Below are 24,439 nucleotides of genomic sequence, written 5' to 3' on the forward strand. Positions count from 1 at the left end.
ATTTGCCACACCCCTAGACCCACCTACCGCACAAATTGTTACTGATATGCTCCGCTTTCACAACTTAAACCCAACTGCCATGCTCCCATTTACACAGTTTGGCCCCACACACACATTCACGTATACATCTTACTTGATCACCCATATGCACCTATCTCTGTGACCTCCACATCGCGAGTGGCACTCAGCTCACAGTTTATAACCCACCCCCCTGGTAGTTTATATATATAGAGCATCTCTAAGCAATGCAAACTCCCATTCTACAATCTAGTTCCAACAAAATGCCATACCCATTAACTGAAGACCACATCAGCCCCCACCCCTCGCCCCCCACTATACACATATTCACAACACATAACGCAGAATAATCCACATTACAAGTGGTGCCCAGCACTCTGACAACACCCCCCACCCAGAGGTAATAACCCTATCGCCATATACAGTGGTTCCGAAACTTTTTGGAATCACGGCGTCCTAGAGCATCAGAATTGTTTTCACGGCACCTCCAGGACAAAAGCTTCTTATTGAGAAATTTTGAAAGAAATATTAAATTAAGTTAATTGTGTTTATATGTCATCCATAAGTTCAACTGGGTGGTGAGGGACAGGATTTGCTTCTGTTTGTCCACATATTTTATGATTGGAAGCAGGGCCGGTGCTAGGGTGTTCCACGCCCCCCTGCAAATGGGACTTACACACGTAACGCCCCCTGCAGTAGTGATGCTTACACACGTAACACCCCCTGTACCAGTGACGCTTATACAAGATGCAGTGACGCTTGCACACGTATCACCCCCTGAAGCAGTGACGCTTACACACATAACGCCTACTGCAGCAGTGTAGTTTACACTCGTAACGCAGCCTATAGCATTGACGCTTACACACGTAACGCACCCTGTAGCAGTGACGCTTACACATGTAACGACCCCCTGTACCACTGACGCTTACACACGTAATGCCCTCTGTACCAGTGATACTTACACACGCAACGCCCCCCCTGTACCAGTGACGCTTGCACACGTATCACCCCCTGAAGCAGTGACGCTTACACACATAACGCCTACTGCAGCAGTGTAGTTTACACACGTAACGCAGCCTATAGCATTGACGCTTACACACGTAACGCACCCTGTAGCAGTGACGCTTGCACATGTAACGCCCCCTGTACCACTGACGCTTACACACGTAATGCCCTCTGTACCAGTGATACTTACACACGTAACGCCCCCCCTGTACCAGTGACGCTTACACACATAACGCCCCCTGCAACAGTGACGCTTGCACACGTAACGCCTCCTGTAGCATTGACGCGTTTAGCACCTGACCTGATTGGAAGCCACCAGCACTTGTTTTTGCCTATTACATTAACCATAAATAATTTTAATTGGTCCTGGACCAAGTCACCCCTACAAGTGTCCCGAGGCACCCCTGGGTGCCTAGGCACCCAGTTTGGGAACCACTGCCCTATATCATCTTCCAGGCAGACCCTACTATGCATCCCTGAGGAAGTCCGTAACAGGACGAAACACATTGGCTCAGTTTACCAGGACATTGCACCAGGACCTCAGGTCAATGCCCGCCTCCTCTGCGCCCTATTGTGCAAATCAAAGTGCCGGATACTCCACACAAAGAGCGGGACTGCCAACAATTACTAAGGATCCTCATCACAAGCTACCACAACCGCTCTTATAAAAAGCTAAAAGAGCAATAAGACCATCTTCGATCTTACCCCATTTGTGAGACTCAGCAGTTTTAGAAAAGGCAATTCGACCCCAAGCTTCAACATTAGAGCTACCCAAATATAAATGTAAAAAAAACATGTCAAAATGTATGTTGTTGTTGATATTATTATTATTACTACTCTTTTCCAGTGCTTTTTCTATTAACCCATCGTATGTCTCCCTTTTGCCGTAACATTATATTAGCATTCTATATACCATTCCATTAACAATCTTTCATTTTGCCTGACATTTGTCTCCACTTTCTGTTTTTCCCCCCACAAAACCCACGTTACAGTAGTCGGACTTCTTCCTCTTTTCCTCCAACATTAAACTTGTCTTAGTCATTTAACCACTATATATTTAAACTTTTAAACTACCTGTCCTGATACTGTGATTATTATTTCTTTCCTACCAAAATGCATTTTTTTAAACAGGATGTGGTTAAGATGCTGGCTGTCGGGATCCTGGCAGCCGGAATGCCAGCGCCGGAATCCCAGCAGCCGCCGGAATGCCGATACCGGAATTCCGACAGGGTCAGGAGACCGACGCCAGAATCCCAACAGCCGGTAACCCGAACGTAAGTATAGCGGTTGGGTTAGGGCAGGGGTGGGGGTTAGGTTTAGGTGGGTGGGTGGGGGGGAGGTGGTTAGGGTTAGGCTGCGGGAAGGGGGAGGTTAGGGTTAGGCTACAGGGCAAGGGGAGGCTAGGCTTAGGCACCACCGGGGGGGGGGAGGTTAGGTTCAGGCACTAAGGGGGTTAAGGTTAGGTTGCGGAAAAGGGAGAGTTAGGGGTTAGGGGATAGGGGGGAACATACTTACCTCCCCCCTGTTGGGATTTCAACTATCGTGATGCCGGTGTCGGTACTGTGACTGTCAGCATTCCATCTGCCGGGAAATCATACTGAAGCCTCTTAAGCTGCTCACTTGTGCTTTCCAATGCGCTAATGTGTATTTATGCTGCTTAGCTGTTTTCTGTGTCCATTTATTTTTCGAGCTAGCAGGTACAATTTTCACATGTGCCATTTGTTAAAATTCACTGTTTGCATCCATACAAAGAGATGGGTCCACATCAGCCCGTGTGTCATGTTCTGTTTATTTTGTACACCTGTACCTGCAATGATTTTGTGTATTCCCTTAGAATTTGAGATAGAATTTGACGGCAGATAAGAACCGCTTGGCTCATCTAGTCTGCCCCTTTCCATCCCCTGCATTTGTATTAATAAGCCACTTTTATGTTTGCTGCAGCATTTTTGGTTTCCACTGATTCACCTCTGAATAATCTGTTTATCATCTGCATACTGTATCTGGATTTGTACACATTTATCCCGCTGCTTTCTATTTAACCATATACATTTTTTTCAATCCACTCCATCTCCCTGCGTGTCTGTAATTGTCGTATTGTTTTTTTGCAACAATAACTGCTTAGCTTTACCCTTTTACCTCCCAAAAAACCATTTATTCCCCACTTAAGCTAATAGATAACAATCGTCTGATCATACACTGCTGAGACCAATTTTGTTCTTTGTACATATATTCCTTTATCCCATAGCCTGCCTGATTCTCCCCTTGTATTTCCCAACTAACCCCATCTATTCCCACTAAAAGAAATGATAGGTGAACTTGATATTCCCTGCAATGATAATCATTACAATAATTATATTTATTATATCAGGAAACACAGTCAGAAATATTACAGAGGAGAACATGGTATTGCCTACAAGGATAAGCAATACAGTCATAATTTTCATGTTCATCCACTTCACCAATTGACCCTAATCTAACTCTCCCAACAACTGCAGGTAGGAGCAGGGGCGTAGCCAGAACTTTGTGGGCCCCATAGCAACATATTGAAGGAGCCCTTGTCCCAATGCTTCTTAAGAGACACCTCTCCACAGCATTATTTTATGCCCCATAATTGTGCCCTAGTTAATTTTCTGAACCACAGTAGTGTCCTAGTTAATATTTTGCCCCATAGTAGTGCCCTAGTTTATTTTATGTACCATTGTAGTTCTCTAGTTCACATTGTAGGGCTGCCAGTACACATTATGCCACACAGTAACCTCAATTCACATTATGACATACAGTGTCGCCAGTTCACGTTATGCCATATTACAGTGCCCCCTGTACACACTGTCACATTAGAGTGTCCTCCAGTTTAACTTATGCCACATTACAGGGCCCCAGTTCATATTGTGCCACACTACAATGCCTCCATTTCATATTGTGCCACATTATAGTGCCGCAGTTGCTATTATGTAACAGCATAGTGCCCTCCACATTACAGCGAGCAGATTAGATTATGACACATTACAGTGCCCTCCAGTCAGTTCATATTGTGCCACATTACAGCGGCCTCCAATTCAAATTATGCCACATTTCTTATACGTCCTAGAGGATGCTGGGGACGACATTAAGACCATGGGGGTATAGACGGGGTCCGCAGGTGACATGGGCACTCTAAAGACTTTTCATTGGGTTGAACTGGCTCCTCCCTCTATGCCCCTCCTCCAGACCTCAGTTTTAGAAATGTGCCCAGGTCGACTGGATGCACTCTGAGGAGCTCTACTGAGTTTCTCTGAAAAGACTTATGGTAGGTTTTTTATTTTCAGGGAGAACTGCTGGCATCAGACTCACTGCTTCGTGGGACTGAGGGGGCAGAAGTAGGAACCAACTTCCTAAAGAGTTTCATGGCTCTGCTTCTGGCTGACAGGACACCATTAGCTCCTGAAGGGAACTGAACGCTAGTCGTGCCTAGATGCTCACTCCCACAGCACGCCGTCACCCCCTCACAGAGCCAGAAGTCAGAAGACAGGTGAGTGTTAGAAGACAGATCTTCAATCAAGAAAGTGACGGCTAAAGGTACCGCGCGACTGGCGAGAGCGCAGCGCGTCATGTTGCCCACACATACGCAGGCACTGCAGGGTGCGGGGGGGGGGCGCCCTGGGCAGCATGAAACCCGTGGAAACTGGCATAAATAAGGGGCATAAGTTGCTGAGGCACAGTCCTACCCCCACCAGTATAAAAAATTACCTCATAAAAGCTGAGGAGAAACACACCATTGAAGAGTGGAGCTTCCTCCTCAGTCAGCCAGCATACTGCTCAGTGCCATTTTCCCTCTCCCCTCAGGCTGCAGAGACAAGGCTGGTCCTCCTCCACTACTGAACAAGTATCAGGGTGCAAAACAGGGGAGGGGGGCACAGTGAATTTGGTGCTATATAATTGTGTGAATAACATTATAAAAGCGCTGAATGTCAGTGGGCATTTTGTGTTCACAGACATTGTTACTGGTGCTGGGTTGTGAACTGGCAAATCCCATCTGTGTCCCTCTGGCAGATTTTACTGTGGGTCTGTCCCCCTAGAAGTCCTGGAGTGTCTGTGGTGTGGTTCTGCCTGTGTGTGACATGTCTGTGGCAGGGAACTCTGTGGAGACATGTTAGGGACACAGAGGTGTAATATGACACCAAGAGCCTGACTGGGTGAAAGGTTAAATATCAGTAAGAGGTTGGACTGAATCTCATACAGAAAATGAAAATAATCTGTTGAAGATGTGATTTTTAATAGTTCTGCCTTTCATCCACAGGGATTTTTCTGGGTCACATACAAATTTGCACAAGTAGTACAAACTGATACTGACACGGACTCTGATTCCTGTGTCGACACTAGTGATTCCAGGGGAATAGGTCCTAAGTTAGCAAAAAAACATTCAGAACATGTTTTAGCTATAAAGGAGGTGTTAGAAGTTACGAAGCCCCCTTTTTTACCACAAGGAGAGGGTTTACTTTAGTAAAGAAGTAATGTAATTTTCCCTCCACCTCAGGTCTGATTTAACCTGAAAAGGAATTCAGGCAGCTTACCTTTTTCCAAAAAAGGTGGGAGTCACCCCGCATTTTAGACAGGGCCCTGTCATAAAAGAGAAAAGATGTTTCTCCCTGCGCCTGGAATGGCTTCACTTAAGGAGCCGACAGACCGCAAGTGAGTGAGGTGATTTATTGATGTGGCCAATGGGACACTACTCAGGCCTACAATTGTCTGTGAGTGGGTGAGTAGTGCTATTGAAAAGTGGTCAGAAAACTTGTCATTAGACATTGACACAATAGATGGAGACGAGATACTCCTAACGTTAGGTCATATCAAAGACGCTGCTGCGTACGTACTAGAAGCCATGAAATAATATATTGGTTTCTTGGGATCAAGAACCGTTACCATGGCAGTATCGGCTCGGAGGGCGTTGTGGATTCGCCAGTGAAATGCTGATGTAGATTCCAAAATAAAATATGGAGGCTCTACCGTATAAAGGTGAGGCCTTGTTTGGTGATGGTCTGGATGCGTTAGTCTCGGCGGCTACCGCGGGTAAGTCGACATTCTTGCCTTATGCTCCTACACCAGCGAAAAAGACACATCACTCTCACATACAGTCCTTTCGGCCCAACAAATACAAAAAGGCCAAAGGTCTCCCCTTTTTTTGCAGGTAGGGGAAGGGGAAAAGGAAATAAATCCTCAGCGTCTCCCGGATCGCAGGAGCAGAAGTCCACCCCTGCTTCTTCCAAATCTGCAGCATAACGCTGGGGCTCCCTTGCGGGAGTCCGCTCGGGTGGGAGCACGTCTGAAACTTTTCAGCCAAATCTGGATTCAATCTGGCCTGGACCAATGGGTCTTACAAATAGTGTCCCATGGGTACAAACTAGAGTTTCAAGACGTCCCCCCATGCCGATTTTTCATCGACCTTGCCATCTTCTCTTCCGGAAAGAGAGGCAGTAACAACGGCAATTCAAAAATTATGTCAGGATCAGGTCATTGTCCTGGTACCCTTGGCACAGTAAGGAGAAGGTTTTTTTATTCAAGCCTCTTCGTAGTTCCGAAGCCAGACAGTTCGGTCAGACCGATTTTAAACCTGAAAATCTGAATCTCTACCTGAAAAGGTTCAAGTTCAAGATGGAATCCCTGACGGTAGTGATTTCCAGTCTGGAAGAGGGGGACTTCATGGTGTCAGTAGACATAAAAGATGCCTACTTGCATGTTCCCATTTATCCTCCTCACCAAGCTTATCTGAAATTCGCAGTACAGGATTGCCATTACCAGTTTCAAACGTTGCCGTCCGGACTCTCCACGGCACCGAGGGTATTCACCAAGGTGATGGCGGAGATGATGGTCCTCCTTCGTTAAAAATGAGTCAATATAATTCCTTATCTGGACGATCTCCTGATAAAAGCGAGATCCAGGGAACAGTTGGTTGTCAGGTCCGGGTGTTTTTGTGAATCCGTTAACCCGGGACCAACCACAGGTGTAGGTGCTGGGCTATGAAGAAAGCAGGGAGGACGAAGAAAGTTCCGATTCATATATTTATTCAAAATAACAATTCAGTAAAGAGTTAACTGACAAGTTGTTAATCATCATATTATACTGAAGTATTGCAGGAATAATATGCAAGAGAAAACTCAAAAATACATAAAAGAAATGTTCATGGAAACATATGCAAAACAAGCTGATGAATAAATGTTGGATTGTCCAAATATAAACGAGCTTTGATGCTGAACTGCAGAATATGTTTAACTGGATAATGCAGACATGAAGAGATAACTGTAAGGATTTGCAATGGAGTTTTGAGAGTTAACTGAGAGACTGTGAAGAATTTATCCTTGTTATGACAACATAGCAAATATAAACAAGCTTTGATGCTGAACTGCAGAATGTTATTAACTGGATAATGCAGACATGAAGAGATAACTGTAAGGATTTGCAATGGAGTTTTGAGAGTTAACTGAGAGACTGAAGAATTATCCTTGTTATGACAACATAGCAAATATAAACAAGCTTTGATGCTGAACTGCAGATTGTGTTTAACTGGTTAATGCAGACATGGAGAATTAACTGTAAGAATTGGCAATGGAGCTTTGAGAGTTAACTGAGAGACTGTGATGAATTATCCTTGTAATGACAACATAGCAAATAAAAGTACTGAATTGGGTTACTTGCGGGTTCCGGAGATCACTGTGAAACTGTAGTAGAAGACAAGGTGATGAATGGGTTAAATGCAGAGTTGAACAAACGAACAGCTGAGAGAAACAGAATCCTCCAGACTTTGAATGATAGGCAGACTGACAAGGTAACCTCATGCAGGACACTGGGAATCCAACTATTTCCAATAGGAGTGCAATTAACTGACAGCACAGCAGAGAGCCGGTGGATCTTTCAGCAGTGAAGGCTGCAGACGGACCTCTGGGAACGGAGGCGATATCTGGACCATGGGAATCACACAGGAATGCACGGAGAGAGCTCAGAGCTAGAGCACAGCTTTGATACAACAAAGCACTGGCCCAGAGTAACATAATCCCAGCCTACTTAAAGGCAGCACAAGCACGGGATTGGCTTACACCTGCCCACAGGTGTTTTCACAAGTGCTCTGTATTAGCTATTTGGTCTCCAACATGGCCACCTCCTATACAGCAGACACACCGCAGTGCCTTAGGCCATTTGGTCCCCGCACTCACAGTTCCCAGACTCTGCATTACCTGTGCCATTGATCACGCCGTGTCCCCACACGGGCGCACAGCACCGCGAGCAACCGCACTGGCAACGGATGAACCCCAGAACCCGCAGAGGTAAGAGACCGGTTCGTGACAGTACCCCCTCCTCTAAGGGTGGTCTCCGAACACCTTTGAACCTTATCAGGATTTTTGGAGAAGTATTTCTGTACCAGTCTTGGAGCATGAACATCTTCAGAGAAAACCCAGGATCTTTCCTCTGGACCGTAACCCTTCCAGTCGACCAGAAACTGTAAACGTCCATATCGGGAACGTGAGTCCACAATCTCTTTAACTTCAAATTCCTCATTCTGCAAAGAGTGAACTTTAGGAGATTTGGACTGGGTAGTACGGAACTTATTGAGAATCAAAGGCTTCAGTAAAGATGTATGAAAGGCGTTAGGAATTCTCAAAGACGGTGGCAACTTGACTTTGTATGACACAGGGTTGAGTACCTTAACAATGGGAAATGGACCAATAAACTTGGGAGCAAATTTCTTAGAAGGAACTTTGAACTTGAGATTGCGCGTAGAAATCCAAACTTGGTCTCCCACTTTGTAACTCGGTACAGCTTTACGTTTTCTATCTGCAAAAGATTTATAACGAGCGGAAGTTTTGACCAAGGACTTACGTACACAACTCCAGATGCTAGATAGACGTTGAAGCTCTTGATCTGCTGCTGGAACCTCTAGGGCTGGCAATGGATGAAACTCTGGTGGAGAACTTCTTGGACTCTTATGTTGGGCACATTTAGGACATGCTGCTATAAACTCTTGGACATCGACTTTGAGACGTGGCCACCAATAAGACTGTTGAATAAATTTGAGAGTCTTTAGAATCCCAGGATGACCCATGAAGGAAGAGGAGTGAGCCCAGGTAAGCAGCCGTTTTCGAAGACTTGTGGCGACAAAGGTCTTGCCAGGCGGAGGAACTGGAGAGGTTCGAGTCATTAAGAAGGACGTAGGATTCACAATGGTTTGATTCGTGGTAGCATCATTTAATTCAGAAGAAGCAAAGGACCGGGAAAGGGCATCTGCCTTTTTGTTCTGAGACCCTGGACGATAGGTGAGTTTGAAATCAAATCGTGAGAAGAAAAGCGCCCATCGAGCTTGTCGTGGATTCAAACACTGAGCTGACTGCAGATACAGAAGATTCTTATGATCAGTATAAACTGTAATGCGATGTTGAGCTCCTTCTAGAAGGTATCTCCACTCCTCAAATGCCAACTTGATGGCAAGTAACTCTTGCTCACCGATTGCATAATTACGTTCTGCCGGGAGGAACTTACGGGAGAAATATCCGCAGGGATGGACCTTTTTATCTTCAAAGACTTGTGACAACACAGCTCCTACTGCTTCTGTAGATGCATGCACCTCTAGTAGAAAGGGACGATTCAAATCAGGCTGTCGAAGAATGGGGGCTGACACAAAGGCTTGCTTTAAATCAGAGAAGGCTTTGATTGCTTCAGAAGACCAGTTCGTAGGATTTGCTCCCTTGCGAGTTAGGGCTGTGATGGGAGCAGCTAACGTAGAATAATTCTTAGTGAATCTCCTATAGAAATTAGCAAAGCCGAGAAATCGCTGAATCCCCTTGAGAGTTGTAGGAGTGGACCAATCCCGGATAGCTCGCGTCTCTGGGATGGATAGCGGATGAATTTGTCCCCTAGGAGGGGTCTTGCCCGGAACCAGGACGACTGGGCAGTCCCATTCACGATGAGGAGGTAGAGAGTCTGCTGCTTGCTTACTGGAAACATCCGCAAAGGATTGATACACCGGAGGTAGATCGGAAAGGCTAACTGACCGAAGAGGTACAATTGTAGCTACACAGTCCTTGGTACAAGATTTACTCCATGAAAGGACTTCCATGGTTTGCCAATTAAGTTGAGGATTATGTTTCTGCAGCCAAGGTAAACCAAGTATCACATCTTGAGAGGCTTTGGGAATCACGTAGAAGGAGAGGTATTCGGAATGGAGCTCACCAACTTTCATCTTGAGACATACGGTTCGATGAGTAATTATACCATCTGGAATTCGACTTCCATCCACTGCTGTAACAGCAACTGCTGCTTCCAGGGGCATGGTTTGAACTTTAGACCGTATGACAAAGGCTGAGGAGATGAAGTTCTTGGCTGCCCCGGAATCTAGGAGGGCTGAAACTTTCACTGTAGAACTTGGAACTTCTAATTGAATAGACAAGGTTGGCTCTTTCCCAGAACGTGATTCTAAAGTAACTCCTAGCTTAACCTCTCTTGAATAAGCTAGGAGGCGAGAGTTTCCCGGTCGGAGTTTGCAGAATTTAACTAAATGTTCGGAGGACCCACAGTACATGCAGAGGTTACCCTGTCGACGACGAAGTCGTTCCTCCTCTGTGAGGCGAGAGTGCCCAATCTGCATAGGTTCTTCAGTCATTACTGGAGACTGTGATGAAGAATCTTGTCGAGGTCTAGGATGATCACGTGGACTGGAACGCTCTGACCTGGATTTCTCTAAACATCGCTCCCTGTAACGTAGATCAAGTTTGTTACAGAGAGAAATCAATTCATCCAGTTTAATTGGCACATCCCGGATAGTTAAATCATCCTTGATTCTTTCTGAAAGTCCATTCCAAAACGCGGCGATCAGGGCCTCCTCATTCCAGTTTAACTCTGAAGACAACGTGCGAAACTGAATAATATATTGACTGACAGGACGTAAACCTTGACGTAGATGGAGAATCTCCAAGGATGCTGAGGTGGTCCTGCCTGGTTCGTCAAAGATTCTCCGGAAGGAAGATACGAACTCTTTGTAATTAGAGAGGATAGGATCACCTCTCTCCCATAATGGTGATGCCCACTCCAGAGCCTGACCGGAGAGGAGGGCAATAATATATGCAACCTTAGAACGAGCTGATGGGAAACTGGCAGACATCAGTTCAAACTGGATCTCGCATTGATTCAGGAATCCTCTGCAAAGTTTTGGAGTTCCGTCAAACTTACTCGGAGAGGGTAACTGCAAGCGGGACGTAGGCAGCGTCACCAGAGCCGGCCCTAGCCAATTTGATGCCCTAGGCAAAATTTTGTCTGGTGCCCCCTAGCACCGCCGCTGGTTCTGCATCTGACCCAGCCACACTTAGGCAGTGGAGCCCACCGGGGGGGGGGGGGGGGGGGGGGGTACACTGTGGGCCAGATCAACCCTACATAATGGCACACAGTGATGCCCATAATACACATAATGCACCTGACACATATGCCCCACATTAGTAATGCTAGTAGCTTTTTTTATATAACTTCCTTTTGCTTGCTGGTGTGCTTGCAGTCAGTGTCTGCGCCCATGCAGCTCCCTGGATCCATGACTGCGTTTTGTGAGATGGGGGTGGCAGAGTGGGTGCGTGCTTGCGCTCACACCCGTTAAAGGGGCACCCATACAAGGGATGTGACCCCACAGGGTATGCCATAATGGCAGGGGAATTTTACGGCATGGACTGACTAGGAAATAAAGTGTGAGGAGAACACTGCCCATGTTATGTCCCTGCAGACACCTGGGGTTTGCACAGGGATAAGGGACACACACACAAAGGATGGCAGGGTCCCCCTCCCCCATGTGCACAAGCAGTATAGGTGATGTCAGATTTATGTGAAGCAGTCTTCCAAATACACATGTGGTATCATAAGGAGCCATCCAGTAATAACCTTATATAGTCAGTGAAAATGTCACAGGTCCAGGAATTGCAGTTACTGGGCTTCTGCTGTCTGTCTGAGGTCTCACAAGTCAGGGGCACTCAAGCATGTCGGAGGGAGTTTTAAGAACTTTAAGGGAGAGTGTGCATTTTTTTTTATAAATGTAAACAGCAGTGTATACAAGTACTGATTGAATACATTTGGAAAGTAACAGTTAGTTTGCAGACTGTCCCTCCCAGCATGAGATACTGCAGGGACATGCTTGGATGCCCCTAGACATGCTTGGATGCCCTAGGCAAATGCCTAGCCTGCCTATAGCTAAGGCCGGCTCTGAGCGTCACAGGAGAAGCTGTAGTGGTAACTGGGACATCTGGGGTTGGAATCTGGACTTGGAACGTTTTAATAGCCGTATGAAGAGTCTCTAAACGGTCTGCCATAGTTTGCATAAACTGCACTATTTGTGTCTGTATAGACTCCTGGTTTTCCAGACGGGAAAGGATATCTGACGTAGCACCGCCTCCTGCGAATTGGTCACTTGACGGATCCATGTGGCCAGTGCTTACTGTCAGGTCCGGGTGTTTTTGTGAATCCGTTAACCCGGGACCAACCACAGGTGTAGGTGCTGGGCTATGAAGAAAGCAGGGAGGACGAAGAAAGTTCCGATTCATATATTTATTCAAAATAACAATTCAGTAAAGAGTTAACTGACAAGTTGTTAATCATCATATTATACTGAAGTATTGCAGGAATAATATGCAAGAGAAAACTCAAAAATACATAAAAGAAATGTTCATGGAAACATATGCAAAACAAGCTGATGAATAAATGTTGGATTGTCCAAATATAAACGAGCTTTGATGCTGAACTGCAGAATATGTTTAACTGGATAATGCAGACATGAAGAGATAACTGTAAGGATTTGCAATGGAGAGTTAACTGAGAGACTGTGAAGAATTTATCCTTGTTATGACAACATAGCAAATATAAACAAGCTTTGATGCTGAACTGCAGAATGTTATTAACTGGATAATGCAGACATGAAGAGATAACTGTAAGGATTTGCAATGGAGTTTTGAGAGTTAACTGAGAGACTGAAGAATTATCCTTGTTATGACAACATAGCAAATATAAACAAGCTTTGATGCTGAACTGCAGATTGTGTTTAACTGGTTAATGCAGACATGGAGAATTAACTGTAAGAATTGGCAATGGAGCTTTGAGAGTTAACTGAGAGACTGTGATGAATTATCCTTGTAATGACAACATAGCAAATAAAAGTACTGAATTGGGTTACTTGCGGGTTCCGGAGATCACTGTGAAACTGTAGTAGAAGACAAGGTGATGAATGGGTTAAATGCAGAGTTGAACAAACGAACAGCTGAGAGAAACAGAATCCTCCAGACTTTGAATGATAGGCAGACTGACAAGGTAACCTCATGCAGGACACTGGGAATCCAACTATTTCCAATAGGAGTGCAATTAACTGACAGCACAGCAGAGAGCCGGTGGATCTTTCAGCAGTGAAGGCTGCAGACGGACCTCTGGGAACGGAGGCGATATCTGGACCACGGGAATCACACAGGAATGCACGGAGAGTTTAGAGCTAGAGCACAGCTTTGATACAACAAAGCACTGGCCCAGAGTAACATAATCCCAGCCTACTTAAAGGCAGCACAAGCACGGGATTGGCTTACACCTGCCCACAGGTGTTTTCACAAGTGCTCTGTATTAGCTATTTGGTCTCCAACATGGCCACCTCCTATACAGCAGACACACCGCAGTGCCTTAGGCCATTTGGTCCCCGCACTCACAGTTCCCAGACTCTGCATTACCTGTGCCATTGATCACGCCGTGTCCCCACATGGGCGCACAGCACCGCGAGCAACCGCACTGGCAACGGATGAACCCCAGAACCCGCAGAGGTAAGAGACCGGTTCGTGACATTGGTGCAGAACATCACACTCTCCCTGTGAATACTCCAACAACGCGGTTGGATCATGAATTTTCCAAAGTCGCAGTTGGAACCGACGACAAGATTGTCCTTTTTAGGGATGATTCTGGACACAGAAGTACGGAGAGTATTTCTTCCAGTGGAAAAGGCACTGGAAATCCAGAAAATGGTCAAACAAATATTGAAACCAACAAGCGTGTTGATCCATCAATGCATTTGGTTGTTGGGGAAAATGGCCATACAGTTTGGCCGATTTCATGCCAGAGTATTCCAGTGGGACCTGTTGGACAAGTGGTCCGGATGCCACCTACACATACACCGGAAAATAATCCTGTCCCCCAAAGCCAGGATTTCGCTCCTGTGGTGGCTGCACGGTTCTCGCCTACTAGAGGGATGCAGGTTTGGGATTCACGATTGGGTCCTAATAACCACGGATGAAAGTCTCCGAGGCTGGAGAGCTGTCACACAGGGGGAAAGCTTCCAAGGAAAATGGTCAAGTCAGGAAGCCTGCCTTCACATAAACGTTCTGGAATTGAGAGCCATTTACAACGGCCTTCTACAAGCGGTACATCTTCTTCAAGATCCCGTGCAGATCCAGTCGGACAATGTAACAGCAGTTGCGTACATAAACAGGCAAGGCGGAACGAAAAGCAGAGCGGCAATGGCAGAGGTGACAAGGATTCTCCTCTGGGCAGAAAGACATGTTAGAGCTCTAAACCCAAAAAAATTTTTTAAAAGTCCTCTTTCCTGCGCTCTCTTAAATTCATAAAGAAAGGGAATCTTTACTTATCTTAGACCCGATGCTCCTCTCAATTTTTCATGATCTTCATACCCAAATATGTCGTCAATAATAATATGACATGTGCTTTTAACGGTGGTACATGAAAAAGAGAGACCAAGGATACAATCTAGTGTAGTATGTTCGTAATCCTCAAAAGGAATAACTTTAAATTTATATCATGTAATAATCAAACATGTATCATAAAATGCAATTATATTTATTGGTTGGAGAAACAGTCCAATAAAAATTCTTCATCACATGAAGAAACGATAAAAATTCATTCTACATCCAAGACATATGAGGGTGGCCTCCTACCAGATTTTGGATTTTTGAAGTGCGTCAAAACAAAGTGCTGTATAGATGTTTAATGTCCCCGGGGACAATCAGCTCCAAGCAGTGGGCACCTCGTCCTCTCCTCGTCCGGTCAATCAGCCACCAGTTGTCCTAATCAGCCAACGCGTTTCGATCAATCCGTTGATCTTTTTCAAGGCATATTTGATTATTACATGATACAAATTGAAAGTTATTCCTTTTGAGGATTACGAACATACTACACTAGATTGTATCCTTGGTCTCTCTTTTTCATGTACCACCGTTAAAAGCACACGTCATATTATTATTGACGACATATTTGGGTATGAAGATCATGAAAATTTGAGAGGAGCATCGGGTCTAAGATAAGTAAAGATTCCCTTTCTTTATGAATTTAAGAGAGCGCAGGAAAGAGGACTTTTAAAAAAAAAAATTTGGTTTAGAGTGTCTTGTTTTGGGGTGAGGGTAACACCCTATTTTTGAATGTCCATTGACCTGCAGCTGGTTAGCGCATTTTCTTGTGGGTGTGAATTGTTTTTCTGTCTATGTTAGAGCTCTGTCAGCAATTTTCATTCCGGGAGTGGGCAACTGGGAAGAAGACTTCCTCAGCAGACACGATCTCCATCCAGGAGAGTGGGGCCTCCACCAAGAAGTCTTCGCAGAGTTGACAAGTCTTTGGGGAGTTCCTCGAGTAGACATGATGGCATCTCATCTAAACAAAAAGCTTCAGAGATATTGTTCCAGGTCGAGAGACCCTCAAGCAACGGCAGTGGATACACTGGTCACCCAGTGGGTGTTTCGGTCGGTATATGTTTTTCCTCCACTTCCACTGATTCCAAAAGTTCTCAAAATAATAATAAGAACAAGAGTTTGAGCAATTTTCATTGCCCCAGACTGGCCAAGGAGGGCTTGGTATCCAGATCTTCAGGAATTGCTCATAGAAGATCCTCGGCCTCTTCCTCCTCGAGAGGACCTACTACAGCAGGGGCCGTGTGTGTATCAAGACTTACCGCGGCTACGTTTGACGGCATGGCTGTTGAGCGTCGGATCCTAGCCCGAAAGGGTATTCCCAAGGAAGTCATCCCCACTCTTATTCAGGCCAGGAAAGGAGTAAGGTCTAAACATTACCACCGTATTTGGAGAAAATATGTGTCTTGGTGTGAATCCAAGAAGGCTCCTACGGAAGAGTTTGAGTTGGGACGTTTTCTCCATTTTCTGCAGGCTGGTGTGGATGCGGCCCTTAGATTGGGGTCAATCAAGGTCCAGATTTTGGCCTTATAAGTTTTCTTTCAAAAACAATTGGCCTCCTTTCCAGAAGTTCAGGCGTTCGTGAAAGGGGTTCTGCACATCCAGCCTCCATTTGTGCTTCCAGTGGCACCATGGGACCTTAATGTGGTTGCAGTTCCTTCAATCGGGTTGGTTTGAGCCTCTACAAGAAATAGAGTTGAAGTTTCTCACTTGGAAAGCGGTGATGCTTTTGGCGTTGGCATCCGCAAAGCGGGTGTCTGAATTGGGGGCCTTGTCCCATAAGAGCCCTTACGTGATCTTCCATGAAGATAGGGCAGAGTTGAGAACTCGTCAACATTTTCTTCCAAAGGTGGTTTCCTCTTTCCACATAAACCAACCTATTGTGGTGCCAGTTGCTACTGACACGTTCGCTGAGTCAAAGTCTCTAGATGTGGTTAGAGCTTTGAAGATTTATGTCGCTAGAACAGCTCGAATACGGAAAACAGAGGTTTTGTTTGTCCTGTATGCTCCCAACAAGATTGGGTGTCCTGCTTCCAAGCAGACTATTGCGCGCTGGATCAGAGGTACGATTCAGCAAGCTCATTCTACGGCTGGATTGCCGTTACCGATGTCGGTGAGCGCCCATTCTACTAGGAAGGTGGGCTGCTCCTGGGCGGCTGCCCGGAGGTTCTCGGCATTACAACTTTGCCGAGCAGCTACTTGGTCAGGGTCAAACACATTTGCAAAATTCTACAAGTTTGACACCTTGGCCGATGACGACCTAAAGTTTGGTCAATCCGTGCTGCAGGGTCATCTGCACTCTCCCGCCCGTACTGGAGCTTTCGTATAGACCCCATGGTCTTGATGTCGTCCCCAGCATCCTCTAGGACGTATGAGAAAAGAGGATTTTGATAACCTACCGGTAAATCCTTTTCTCCTAGTCCGTAGAGGATGCTGGGTGCCCGTCCCAGAGCGTACTTTACCTGCAGTTTAATTATTACAGTTACACAAGTTGTGTTATCTTGGTTTCAGAATGTTGCTGCAATTAGTTCATGCCTGTTGGCGTGTGTTATGTTGAATGCCATGTGTGCGGCATGGTCGAGGGTGTGAGTTGGTAGATATCTCACCACTAGTTAAGTAATTCCTTTCCTCGAAATGTCAGTCTCCCTGGGCACAGTTCTTACAACTGAGGTCTGGAGGAGGGGCATAGAGGGAGGAGCCAGTTCACACCCAATAAAAAGTCTTTAGAGTGCCCATGTCTCCTGCGGATCCCATCTATACCCCATGGTCTTTATGTCATCCCCAGCATCCTCTACGGACTAGGAGAAAAGGATTTACCGGTAGGTTATCAAAATCCTATTTACAGTGCCCCAGTTCTTATTATGTAACAAATTGTGGGAAGATAGAAGGTGGGACATTGCTGTGATCAGGGAAGGCCACACCCCCCCTAAACTCGTGCCATCATGACACCTAGCGGGCAGGCTGTCTGCTATGGTAAGTAGAGCACTGCTCGGGGCATTCTAAGGATGCTCTGGGCAGCTCCACAAGCTGCAGGGCGCGGCTATGCAGTAGCTCTACTAGCTGCAGGGAGCCGTAACACAAGCACGGTGCCGCCTCCAGAGGACTGGGCACTGTGCGACGACACCGCTTCCCCCCCGCCCCACCCCCCCCCATTTCCCACAAGATATGGCCCTGGCTATGATAAGCAGGTCCACACACACCTGCATTGTAATTCATGGCTATTTCAGGGGTGTGTGGTTAGGGTGGCCTTGCAGATTAGTAAGTATGCCCCTAAAGGCACTTGACACTCCCAATGTAGCATGGCCACGCTCATTCTTGTATGTAATGTGCCATGATGATCTTTGGGACAATGGTGGTCATTCCGAGTTGATCGCACGTAGCAACTTTTTGCTGCTCGTACGATCAACTTGATGCCACCTATGGGGGAGTGTATTTAAGCATAGCAGGGCTGAGATCGCATCTATCCTTGTGTATCAATGCCTATTTCCCTATAGATTGTAAGCTTGCGAGCAGGGCCTTCCTACCTCTATGTCTGTCTGTCTTTGCCCAGTTTTGTTCTGTAACTGTTGTTCTAATTGTAAAGCGCAATGGACTATGCTGCGCTATATAAGAAACTGCTAATAATTGTGCAGCCCTGCTATGCTAAAAAAGATTCCTGCAAAACAAGACCAGGGTCAGACCTACTTACCCTGTGCGACGGATCCAGCGACGAAGGTTGCGGGATTGATGTGAGGCATCCACCCTCCAAACACCTGGACACGCCTGCGTTCGGATCTCCATGCCTGGAAAACGGTAAGTAGACGCCCAGGAACGCCTCCCCGCTGTCAATCTTCTTGCGATCGCGCTAGCAGTCACTTTCTTCTTTGTTGTAGCCGGGCAATGATGTGTGTGTGCATTGCGCTTGCCACTCATGCGCAGTTCCGACCCGTTCGCACCGCAGCGAAGAACCGCTGCATGCAAACGGGTCGGAATGACCCCCAATGCTGGGAGCTTTGCTCACTCTTATTTTAAAGAGACATCAAATAGTATACATGGGTTCTAAACCTCACACATTTGTTCTTAGCAGCAGATGGAATCCAAGTTACAGTTGGTAGGATGGTAGGTGGCTGTGAATTCTGTTATAGATGCAGAGCTTGGCTGATGACATTTACTGGGTAGGACATTTGTATATGCTGTATATAAAGTACCCCCACTGCAATACATCACATTGAGTGATACAGCGCTAGCTTATGATACACATCAAGAGTATTATGTGGTATTAGCAGAAATGACCACAAATAGTTTCCCATTCGACAAAACCTGGGCACCCATTCCCCTACAGAATCCTCCTCAAACTCCTCACCCTCACATACAAGGCCATCTCTAACTCCATTGCTCTACATCTCTAACCTCCTCTCCCTACATACTCCCTCCCGCTCTCTCGGTCAGCCAATGGCAATTGCCTCTCCCCTATCCTGGTCACTGCATCCCATGCGCAAATCCAAGATTTTGCCCGTGCTACACCTCTTCACTGGAATGAGCTCCCTTGCTCTATTAGACTCTCCACGACCTTGCAAATCTTCAAACGGGCACGGAAAACTCACCTGTTCATCAAAGCATACCCTTCCGCATAACCTAGTCGCAATGGCACTCTCGCAAACCCCTGCCTCACACCATGGCCTCCTCTTCCTGCCTTGCTTCCTACCATAGGTGCACCTTGCGCTTGCTTGCACCTTATGTCACCTGTCTGTCTCCCCCTCCCCCTAGATTGATAGCTGCTTGCAGCAGCCCTCTTCTCTCACACTTCAATTACAGCCCACATAGTGAATGTCTATACCCGCATCCTCGCGCTCATTATATCTCTGCCAACGGCTGCCCGCCCCTAGTAGTTCACCAATTACTCCTTTGCTTCCTTACATCTCGGCTGTAACTGTGTACTCAGAACTGTGGTGCTAATTGTTACCTGTGCTCTGTTTTAGTTTTTCTGTTACTGTAATGTTATGTTCTGTGTACAGTGGCGGATCTTGCCACGGGCAAGCAGTACTTTTGCCCGGGGCGCCGCCTTCCAGAGGGCGCCGGCGCCATCCAGAGGGCGCCGCACCATGGCAAGATCCGCCACTGTGCCCCCCGCTGTGCCCGCCGCTGGTCCCCCGCTTTGAAGGGAACCAGACGCTACGCGTCTAGTTTCCCTTCATGGAGAGGACCTGTGCTGTGCGGTGCGCGATGACGTCATCGTGCACCGCACAGCAAAGGTCCTCTCCATGAAGGGAAACTAGACGCGTAGCGTCTAGTTTCTCTTCATGGTAGCGTCTAGTTTCCCTTTTAGTTTTTGCGTCATCGCGCACCACACAGCATAGTGGCACAGACACTAGGGGTCATAATTGACCTCTAGTGTCTATGCAGTGCTATGGGAGAGACGTAATTACGTCTCTCCCATAGATCCGAGGACTGGAGAAGAGCGGCGCCGGCGGAGGAGGAGGTCTGGAATCAGGAGCGGGGATTGTAAGTATACTTTTATTTTATTTTTATATTTCTTCCAGCTGCGCTACAGGGGCACAAATGGGGGCGTAACTGACCACGCCCCCATATGAAGCCACGCCCCTATTTTTGCCCGGGGCGCCACAAGGGCAAGAACCGACCCTGTCTGTGTACCCTGTATTGTTCTGTTTGCTGTATGTACAGCGCTGCAAAACGCTTGTGGCAGCTTGTAAATAAAATGTACTAAAAACGACAATTGCAGGTAATCAGTGGCAGAAGGATAATTGATATCAAAGGTTTTCATTATCTGTCACACAAAAAACAATCATTTGTTTCAGAATACTCTGTATTTCAGAATTCTGGGTATGGGAGACTGTAATAGTTAATATTATGAATAATAATAATAATAAGTATAGTATTGTTGAAAGTAGTCCTCATTGTTTCTACATGAGATGGTGTAATTCTTCTCTTCTGCCACATGTGGGCGCCTAAGCTATGGACTTGAGAGTAGTGGAAGATACATTGTACTGCACTGTTTATGCCTGTGAGCACTGAGTATTTACAGGAAGAGGCCTGTAATGTATATACTGTATGTGCCAGGCTGAGGATTATACAATTATGGCATACAGTTGTTAAGTGTTGTAGAAGCCACAAACAAAAACATTCAGGGGGACAGCTATGCATCACTAGGTGGAAAGCCATGATCTACTTCCTACTGCCTTGTATAATCCTGAGTATTGGTGCTATAAACTGATACCGAATTGTGACACGCAACACCATAAGGTACAGGTCTGAGTTTTATTACCTGCATGCAGAATCTGCTTTTGTAGCCCCATGAAAGAGCAACAAAATGCACCCACTACCACCACTTCCGGTGTTTATGGTTTCGGAAATACTAAGGGTCATATTCAGTTCCATCTGGGGTGTGAGGTAAGATGAGCAGTGTTGCAGTCGTGATGTGTTACCGTCACAAGCATATCCATGCCATTCCGGCTGCATCTTTCTGGCATCGCTCAGACTTCAATTGTCCGGCTAGAATCGAAGCGCTGAGATATAAGTGAATGGGGTGTACTGTGAGCCTGGTTCAGAGATGTACACAACTGCCTTCACAACTGCACATTTGTGCGTAGCGGCTGTGTGATAATATGTAAATGTCGCAGCCAGCGGAATACCAATGAAGACGCCCACTCAAAGTATCCCAGATCCACTATTTCTGTATAGATAGATAGATGTGTGAGTGCTTAGATAGATAAGGGTCAAATCAATTCAGCGTGAAATGAACAGCATCGAGAAGGAGCTATTCAATTCAGCGTGATGTTATGTCAGAGAATGTCAGTACTCACGCCTTAAACATGGTGTTTAGGCGAAAGAACCGGCATTCTCTGACTTAAGTGCCTGGGCACGATGCAGTTTCTTTCGTGCTAAGGGCAGAAAACAGTATCGCCCCAGTAGTTTTGTCGGATTTCTGCTCGCACCCCAGGAGGGCTGCGAGAAGAAATCCTCAACTCCGGCATAACATTGCGCTGAATTGAATAGCTCCGGGACATCCTTCCCTATACTCGCCGGGTGATGCCATCTTTCCAGTGATATGTTTAGAATGATGGCACAGAATGTGCAGGAGCTAGTAATAACTCTGCTGGGAACAGGTATGGGAGGCACTGCATGGTGAGGGTAGGGGGCTTTCTGCATACAGGCCCTCTAACTGATAAAATGCCACTAGATAGATGGAATGATCATTTTCCTTTACAGCATGTAATTCTCCTTCTCTGGTCATCCGTATGAGCACTGTGTCTGAGCACAACTCCCTCTTACATTACCATAGTGACAGAAGAGAAGTGATATCACTGTGGTTTCTGCAGAGCCACAAAAGAACAATGACAATAAGTAGAGGTAGATAGATTAATGTTTCTGTCTATCCTGTACAACATTGGAAACAATAGTAATAATCAGACATAACGTTACAATGAATGTAGTAACCAGATACTGATAAGAGATCTGCTTCACTGTATTGTCTGGATGACAACCAAAATGCTGTATTTTATGTATATCTGGGCATCCATGTTACTGTCGTTCAGGGGTTATAGATACTGTATGGAAATATTGCCGACATTCCATCATTGTCGAAATGCTGAATGTCTGTCAACATTCTCATGTCAGTGCTGACATATTTATACCAAACCACAAAAACGATATCCTGCCCTTTAAAATACACATTGTCATGTCTAGACTCTTATCGTGCATACACACTTGCCGATAAAATGAACGACGTTGCTCATTTTCACATTTCCTGAGCGAAGTCGTTCACTTTCTCAGCAAGTGTGTATGTCGGCAACGACGACCAATGTGAGGCCCCTGTCGCCCAAGAGCTGCCTGCACGGCGCTGCCGCGGCATGACGTCACTGAGCGATATGGTCGTCATATTGCCCAGTGTGTATGCCTGGCCGCCGACGGCCCGGGAGGGGGAAACACTAGACGATGACGCTCATAGAGCACGTCAACTAGTGTGTACCCACCTTAAGCCACTTCTGTTATGGGAGCCTGAAGTTGTTTCTGCCAGACAGGAAAAGTCTAGTGTCCATTCTATACACTGTTACACATCATAAAGTAAAGTAAAACCTAATGACTCCTTGTGTGAGCATTTTATGGTGTGCTGTGACCTCTGCCTGACTGCTCAGCTCAGACCCAATATACATATATTGCCTGTGTTAATTAGCATCAAGGACGCTTCCGCAATTAGGGGCTTGAGGCCATTCCTTCAGTGGCAATACCCTAGTGTTGTATCTGCATAGCTTTACTAATAACACTTAGTTACGCTCGTTCTCAAATATATATATTTCCGGCCTTGCAACATCCAATGCAGATGGAAAACCTCCTTCTCTACAGTTTTTGATGACTTATATCTATTACAGTTGTCAATTGAACTTGCAGCTCCACTGTTGATCTGTTAATATTACTGCCTTTAACCAAAAGAGCTCACTGACAACGAAAACGTATCTATAAATAGCAACAGTGACACCCACAAGAAGGAACTAGAACTGAGACATTGGGGTGGAATTATGAGAAGTCGTAAATAAGAAAAGTAAAGGTTTTGCCCATGACAACCAATCACATTCTAGCTATCATTGTCTAGACCATGCTTTTTTAACCAGTGTGCCGTGGCACCAGTTGCAAGGTGTGCCGCGGAGCCAGAGCAGCTTCCTGCACATTCAGAGTGAACTGTTGGCCCGGGCTCTTCTTAGAGGATCAGTTGTGCTCCGGCCGTGACCTATGCCTTGAAAACGGTGTGATATCATAGGTCACGGCCGCCGCGTCTCACCACTCAGCCAGCCCACCCGCCTGCATCCACATCTTCCAGTTCCCGCCTGCATACACAGCTTTCCTTGCCCACCCACATCCACACCTGCCCGACCGCCCACTGCTCAGTATTCGCACCACTCCACTATGAACAGCCCCCGCCACTGAGGGACAGGGAGGAGGACAGCTGACCGGTAGTAGCTAATATTTGTTATGCTATTTCTCATGTGGGGAGCAATAGGATTTATGGGGGGAACAATGTGAATAATTCATGTGGGAAGCAATAGGTTTTATGTAGGGAGCAACGTTATTTATGTGGGGAGCAATGTGATTGTTTTTTCTGTGTAGGCCAATGTATGTGTGGATTTGCTATTTACTGTGAGGGCCAATGTTTTTTTTTTTTCCTGCGGGTGAACTGATGGTGTGCCTTTTTTCAATTTTAAAATATTGTTCGGTGTGCCACGAGTAAAAAAAGGTTGAAAATCACTGGTCTAGACTGTACTAGATGAATGATAGGTACACTCTGATTGGTTGCTTTGGACAACACCTCCACTTTTCCATTTTAGAAGTTTGAAGAAATCCTACTCCTTGTTTTACGGATAACCTTTACAATGAGGCATCGCACAGAAGTGGATGTCTATAAACAAGGTAGGATAACCTGAGAGTCAAAATGTAGAGTTATCATTAAAACATTGGCCCTCATTCCGAGTTCTTCGCTCGCTAGCAGATTTTAGCAGCATTGCACACGCTAGGCCGCCGCCCTCTGGGAGTGTGTCTTAGCATAGCAGAATTGCGAACGAAAGATTAGCAGAATTGCGAATAGAAAATTCTTAGCAGTTTCTGAGTAGCTCCAGACTTACTCCTACACTGCGATCAGCTCAGCCCATTTCGTTCCTGGTTTGACATCACAAACACGCCCTGCATTCGGCCAGCCACTCCCCCGTTTCTCCAGACACTCCTGCGTTTTATCCTGACACTCCTGCGTTTTTCCGCACACTCCC

At 46.1% G+C, this 24,439-nt stretch overlaps 1 long non-coding RNA gene across 1 annotated transcript in view; it reads left to right on the plus strand.

Annotated features, from left to right (window-relative positions):
* LOC134948619 (uncharacterized) overlaps positions 1-24,439 on the plus strand; it is a 91,109-nt gene that overhangs the window by 18,855 nt on the left and 47,815 nt on the right. The window lies entirely within an intron of this gene.

The sequence above is a fragment of the Pseudophryne corroboree genome, chromosome 8, assembly GCF_028390025.1.
Source record: "Pseudophryne corroboree isolate aPseCor3 chromosome 8, aPseCor3.hap2, whole genome shotgun sequence".
Taxonomy (NCBI): Eukaryota; Metazoa; Chordata; class Amphibia; order Anura; family Myobatrachidae; genus Pseudophryne; species Pseudophryne corroboree.